The sequence below is a fragment of the Nerophis ophidion genome, linkage group LG13 (assembly GCF_033978795.1).
Source record: "Nerophis ophidion isolate RoL-2023_Sa linkage group LG13, RoL_Noph_v1.0, whole genome shotgun sequence".
Classification (NCBI taxonomy): Eukaryota; Metazoa; Chordata; class Actinopteri; order Syngnathiformes; family Syngnathidae; genus Nerophis; species Nerophis ophidion.
In genome coordinates, this window is record NC_084623.1 from 5,357,756 (window position 1) to 5,365,255 (window position 7,500).

General features: G+C 43.1%; 1 protein-coding gene across 5 annotated transcripts in view; it reads left to right on the forward strand.

The window, feature by feature from the left end:
* LOC133564151 (LIM and senescent cell antigen-like-containing domain protein 1) overlaps positions 1-7,500 on the forward strand; it is a 73,061-nt gene that overhangs the window by 807 nt on the left and 64,754 nt on the right. Inside the window, exon 1 of one of the 5 annotated variants that reach the window (XM_061918291.1) lies at positions 6,783-6,903. The exons of the other annotated variants lie outside the window; for them this stretch is intronic. The gene's annotated coding sequence lies outside the window, so the exon portion shown is untranslated. Of the gene's footprint in view, positions 1-6,782; positions 6,904-7,500 lie in introns of those variants that run through there. 5 annotated transcript variants of the gene reach the window in all.

Genomic DNA, 7,500 nt, shown 5'->3' on the forward strand with positions numbered 1-7,500 from the left:
ACGATATGTGCGTGACATCACGGGTTGTGGAGCTCCTCACATCTGAACATTGTTTACAATCATGGCCACCAGCAGCGAGAGCGATTCAGACCGAGAAAGCGACAATTTCCCCATTAATTTGAGCGAGGATGAAAGATCCGTGGATGCGGAAAGTGAGAGTGAAGGACTAGAAGAAAAAAAAAGACGAGGGCAGTGGGAGCGTTCCAGATTTTATTAGACACATTTACTAGGATAATTCTGGAAAATCTCTTATCTGCTTATTAAGTTACTAGTGTTTTAGTGAGATTATATAATCATACCTGAAAGTCGGAGGGGTGTGGTGACCGCCAGTGTCTCCGAGGGAAGATACGGAGGAGCCAAGAGAGTCAGCAGCTGCCTCTTTGACAGCTGCAGGGGGAACGACACAAGCTCCGCTCATGTCTACGGTAAGAGCCAACTTATTACCACAATTTTCTCACAGAAACCTGCCGGTTCACATGTGGTAAAGAACCATGTTTGCTTGACTGCTCTGTTCCGTATTAAAGCTTCACTGTCATCTTTAGGGAATGTAAAAAAAGAAACACCGGCTGTGTTTGTTTTGCTACAGCCGACCGCAATACGCCGCTTCCCACCTCCATCTTTCTTCTTTGTAGTCTCCATTATTAATTGAACAAATTGCAAAAGATTCAGTAACACAGATGTCCGGAAATCTGTGTAATTATGCGATAAAAGCAGACTACTTATAGCTTGGATCGGTCTGGAACCCTCGTCTTTTTTTTTCTTCTAGTCCTTCACTCTCACTTTCCTCATCCACGGATCTTTCATCCTCACTCAAATTAATGGGGAAATCGTCGCTTTCTCGGTCCGAATCGCTCTTGCTGCTGGTGGCCATGATTGTAAACAATGTTCAGATGTGAGGAGCTCCACAACCCGTGACGTCACGCGCACACCGTCTGCTACTTCCGGTACAGCCGAGGCTTTTTTTATTAGCGACCAAAAGTTGGGAACTTTATCATCAATGTTCTCTACTAAATCCTTTCAGCAAAAATATGGCAATATCGCGAAATGATGAAGTATGACACATAGAATGGACCTGCTAACCCCGTTTAAATAAGAACATCTCATTTCAGTAGGCCTTTAACGCTTCCATGTTGCCATATCTTCCCGAGAATAAACATAACCAGATTATTTCTGTACACAGACGTTTTAGTAACACACACAGAACCCAGTGAATCAAATCATGTTGTGCAGAACCCAGACCCTCTCCGACAATGCTTGCTGTCCACACCACTTCCTGTCCATCCACTCCCTGGGGATTGTTTGATTCTTTCTGCTGCGTGAGCTCTGCCTCCCTAACCACATAAATCAGGCGGACTTGAAGCACGCTACACTTCTACGAGCTCAGCAGGAGCCATTCTGCATTCCTTGCCTCTAACGTTCTGACTCCGCGCTCCGTTGCTGCAACTGCGGCTCATCCAAGTCCGCGGCCTGAACATGACCTTGTTTGGAAGAGACCGGAGCAGGCCAGATGAAGTCACGGATACACCTTGAAACCATGCTTGTTTCCATCGATCATAATATTTTATTAGAACGTATCAAAACACGAACTGGTATGTCAGACTTAGCCCTGTCTTGGTTTAACTCTTATCTTACTGATAGGATGCAGTGTGTCTCCCATAACAATGTGACCTCGGACTACGTTAAGGTAACGTGTGGAGTTCCCCAGGGTTCGGTCCTTGGCCCTGCACTCTTCAGCATCTACATGCTGCCGCTAGGTGACATCATACGCAAATACGGTGTTAGCTTTCACTGTTATGCTGATGACACCCAACTCTACATGCCCCTAAAGCTGACCAACACGCCGGATTGTAGTCAGCTGGAGGCGTGTCTTAATGAAATTAAACAATGGATGTCCGCTAACTTTTTGCAACTCAACGCCAAAAAAACGGAAATGCTGATTATCGGTCCTGCTAGACACCGAACTCTATTTAATAATACAACTCTAACATTTGACAACCAAACAATTAAACAAGGCGATACAGTAAAGAATCTGGGTATTATCTTTGACCCAACTCTCTCCTTTGAGGCACACATTAAAAGCGTTACTAAAACGGCCTTCTTTCATCTCCGTAATATCGCTAAAATTCGCTCCATTCTGTCTACTAAAGACGCTGAGATCATTATCCATGCATTTGTTACGTCTCGCCTCGACTACTGTAACGTATTATTTTCGGGTCCCCCCATGTCTAGCATTAAAAGATTACAGTTGGTACAAAATGCGGCTGCTAGACTTTTGACAAGAACAAGAAAGTTTGATCACATTACGCCTGTACTGTATATACCTTTATATAAATATATACATACATATATACCTATACTGTATATACCTTTATATACATATATACATACATATATACCTATACTGGCTCACCTGCACTGGCTTCCTGTGCACTTAAGATGTGACTTTAAGGTTTTACTACTTACGTATAAAATACTACACGGTCTAGCTCCATCCTATCTTGCCGATTGTATTGTACCATATGTCCCGGCAAGAAATCTGCGTTCAAAGGACTCCGGCTTGTTAGTGATTCCCAAAGCCCAAAAAAAGTCTGCGGGCTATAGAGCGTTTTCCGTTCGGGCTCCAGTACTCTGGAATGCCCTCCCGGTAGAAGCATTTAAGTCTCACCTTAAAACTCATTTGTATACTCTAGCCTTTAAATAGACTCCCTTTTTAGACCAGTTGATCTGCCGTTTCTTTTCTTTTTCTTCTATGTCCCACTCTCCCTTGTGGAGGGGGTCCGGTCCGATCCGGTGGCCATGTACTGCTTGCCTGTGTATCGGCTGGGGACATCTCTGCGCTGCTGATCCGCCTCCGCTTGGGATGGTTTCCTGCTGGCTCGGCTGTGAACGGGACTCTCGCTGCTGTGTTGGTTCCGCTTTGGACTGGACTCTCGCGACTGTGTTGGATCCATTATGGATTGAACTTTCACAGTATCATGTTAGACCCGCTCGACATCCATTGCTTTCCTCCTCTCCAAGGTTCTCATAGTCATCATTGTCACCGACGTCCCACTGGGTGTGAGTTTTCCTTGCCCTTATGTCGTGGTGGTTTGTGCAGCCCTTTGAGACACTAGTGATTTAGGGCTATATAAGTAAACATTGATTGATTGATTGATTGTTCAACGTCTAGTACTGCTATGTGTCCTGGGCATGAGGTTAAAGTGCATCCGGCTTTGTAGGCTCCTCTATGGGGTCTTGGGGCACTGTTACTGAGTACTCTTACCCCAGGTGGTCCTTGGCAAAGGCCTAGTACCTGACTTCCCCTTTGCCAGGGATACGGTGAAGACCTCCACGGCGGAGCAGGCGGAAGACGGTAGTTTTAAGAACTACCACAACGGCTGCAATGGCGGAAGAAGGCTGCAGCAGAAAAGGGTCCTCGGTCGACTTGGACTCCACGCCACTGGACCCTGACCCGATTTCTGTCAAGGTCGTGTGGTGACTGTCTGTGCACCAGTCTCCCCACGTTAAACAAAGTCACGCACAGGCATCCTCCATAAAAGGATACACCCCTACCAGGAGGATCATCATACTCGTTCGTGTAACCGCCGAGGATGATATAGCCAAATGTTGTCACGCAATAGAAGAAAACCTAATTATAGATTACATTCCGTTACGTGACCTTTGAACTAAGGTTGTATGGAATACCGGTACAAGTATAGCATCGTGATACTAACGTCAGGTTCAAACACCGAACGATCTATTAAACAAGATGAGAAGCAAGGAATCCTACAGAGACAGAGTTCAATTTTGCTCATGAGGAGAAACGTATTGGGCGGCACACTCAGTTACAGTCTCGCACTACTTTATTTGGGAGTTCCCTAGTTCGGTGTTTTTCAAGTGTGCCGCGAGGTACAGTCTGGTGTGCCGTGGGAGATTATCTCATTTCAGCTATTTGGGTTAAAAATATTTTTTGCAAACCAGTAATAATAGTCTGCAAATGATGTGTTGTTGTTGAGTGTCGGTGCTGTCTAGAGCTCGGCAGAGAAACCGTGTAATGCTCTTCCATATCAGTAGGTGGCAGCAGGTAGCTAAAGTCGGAAACAGCAGGAGGCAGTGTGCAGGTAAAAAATAAAAATACAAACAAAAAAAGGTGAGTGCCCCTAAGAAAAAGGCATTAAAGCTTAGGGAAGGCTATGCAGAACGATACTAAAACTGAACTGGCTACAAAGTAAACAAAAACAAAGACTTACTGTGGAGCAAAAACGGTGTAAACAAAGTAAATTCAGGAACGCTAACGTTGTTAGCATAAATGAATGGGATTTAACATAGAGAAAACTAGCATCATGGCTAACGGATAAATATTTTCGGTTCATTATGAGACTGTGGTGGTACATAAACCTAGCTTGCTAGAGATATTGGCCCCAAAATCATTTAACAAGTAAAGGAACAGCTAGCTAGCTTGAGTGGAAGTCTGCTGTAATAGTCTACAGTCATAAAGTAGCAAGTAATTACACCTTTATTACACTTAAATACCATAGATGAAATATATTTACCCCACTAATATCATCAACACTTACCTGACTGGATGAAGTCCTTGGGCTCAAATACTAGTGTGGCCTGTAGTGTGTTGCATGCTGGGAATTATCTGTGCATGTGATGGAAGAATGCACTGCACTGCACATGTGATGGAGGAATGCACGGTGAAGGGTTGAAACCCTACTGAATTTGCGTTAAACCAGGTTGTTTTAGCAAATACTCATGCTGCAAGATCTAGCATGTTGCGTTCAATGTTTATTCCCATTATTTTCCCGTTAATTCCCATGGAACATTTCCATCTTTTAATATTCCCGGAATTTTGCAACCCTAGCGGTGTAGCGTGCAAGGACAGGAGTGGAAAAAATGTCAGAAGATGAAGGGAACTGTTTTAATGACATTCAGACTTTACTTCAATCAATAACAGAGCAAAAACCGTCCGACCGGAACTCTCTAATAACTAAAGTCCCTTGGGTGAATAATGTAAACTCACTACACCGGTATGTTTTAGTGCTTTCATGGCGAGTTTACTGACAGATATAAGTAAGAACTTCACACTATTTTATATCAGAAATGTCAACATCAGAGGATGAATGCCCCAAAACATGAAGATAGAGGACAAAGAAGAAGCTTTATGACTACGGTGTCGGCACAAACTACAATAGCGGACTCGCTCAAATTTTTAGTAGATGCCAAATACAGATCTGCAGGTATCAGAAGGTAAGAAAAATTGGTTTTGCATAATATTGCCAAACAAAACGGCAGATAAAATGTCTTACCTTGTACACACCATAATAATACTCCTATGTTAAAGCACAGTAAAATCCATCAAACGGTGCAGCTTCATAGCTTACCAAAATCCTACTAAAACATTTTGACAGATTATTGAGCTCGGTGTGTAATGTTGTATATTTTCAATGGAACATTTAAAGTTTTTGTTAATACGGGGACTATGAGGTGGTTGTTTTCCCAAAGATGCAAGTGAACTTGGACCAGGGACGACGAAGAAGGTAAAGACATGATTTAATTTGAACTAAAAGACTACTAAAAAACAGGAACAAACAAGAGGCGCTCACGAGGAGGTACAAAAACTTGGCAGTGAAAACAAAACTTGCACTAAGGCAAAACTATGAACATAAAACAAAAACTTGCACGATGGCATAAATAACGAAAAGCTTACTTGGAACGGCACGAGAATGCGACATGGATCATTGGCATGGTTCATTACAAGGTGCGGAGCAGGTGGCAGAAGGTGATGTTGCCAGTACGAAGAACAGAAACAGACTGGCTTAAATAGCAGTGACATGATCAGTGAAAACAGTGAAGTGAAGTGAATTATATTTATATAGCGCTTTTCTGTAGTGACTCAAAGCGCTTTACATAGTGAAACCCAATATCTAAGTTACATTTTTAAACCAGTGTGAGTGGCACTGGGAGCAGGTGTGTAAAGTGTCTTGCCCAAGGACACAACGGCAGTGACTAGGATGGCAGAAGCGGGGATTGAACCTGCAACCCTCAAGTTGCTGGCACTGCCGCTCTACCAACCGAGCAAGACATGAGGACAGGTGAAAACTAATGGTTAGTCATGGAAACAAAATAAACAAGAAAGTGAAAAAACAGGAACTGAGAGTCCAAAAAGCAAACAGAACATGACTAAAACGAAACATGATCACACAGACATGACCGTTTTGTCGTTGTTTACTGCCATCATAATGCGGCCTACACATATCTGTTATGTGTGACTGCCATCTACTGGTCACACTTATCATTACACCATGTACCAAATAAAATAGCTTCGAGGTCGGTAAGCACAACCTGAATTATGCCGTAAATTAGGTGCACCGGGTTATAAGGCGCACTTTTCATTTTTGAGAAAATGAAAGGATTGTAAGTGCACCTTATAGTCCGAAAAACAGGGTGATGAAAATAACATTCTCTCATGCATTTCTAACCACTAGTCCCAGTGTTTGCACACTTTCCTGTGACATTTTCCTCCGCGTTTCGGCCAGCACGCTTCAAGGTCTGCACCGACAGCTCGGCTTTTACGCCCAGTGGGGTCTGCGGAGGCTCCTGGTGCTTTAGTGCTTTAAGTTCCCAACACCACAAACAGACTTGTATTGACCCATCTCCTCATCACACCTTCTCTCCAACTTTAAAGCACCCGGACTAAAATGACACCACATTGGGGGCTTTTTTTTGCGGGTTTCTCACCCCTCTCTCACAAACACCACGAGTGGACACACACACACACACACACACACACACACACACACACACACACAGGAAGTGATGTGGCCACGCGATAGCAGCAGTAGGAGTGTTTGCAGTGACAGCAAAAGGAAGTTTAGCAAGACAAAAATGATCCGCAGTCCTCTCTGAAACGTCACACTGGTAAGACATAATAACTCGCATTGTTTATTATCACATATTTTTGTCAACTCTTAACATTTTGCATCATTTCTTTCACTCTGTTGCTGTGGTTTCTCTCATTTGGGCTTCTTTATCAAGCGTGTTGTGTACTTCCTCTTGTATGAGAAAGCTGGTGCAAATTCTCATTCACACGCCGAGTTGGAACTGTATTTTTATTATCACTGAAACTGTGAGTAAAACCAAAGACAATGTTTTTGTAAGTGGGGATTAAGACATGCTGTACCTCTGTTGTCCACACAGTGGCAGTGTAGTCCGCTGGAGCAGGCGAGCTACTTTTCAATTGGAGATCTACCTCCTTATAAAGAGTCACCAACAAAAGTTGACATCCACTTGTAAAGAACATCATGTCATGGCTGTCTTGAGTTTACAATCATTTCTACAACTCTTGGTTTTTTTTGTGTGTGTGTGATAGAATGATTGAAGCACATACTTGTTGGTCACAAAAAAACATTTGTGAAGTTTTGGTTCTTTTATGAATTTATTATGGCTCTACTGAAAATGTGAACAAAAATATCCGGTGCGGCCTACAGTTTGAAAAATTCAGTATAGTGTATCTGC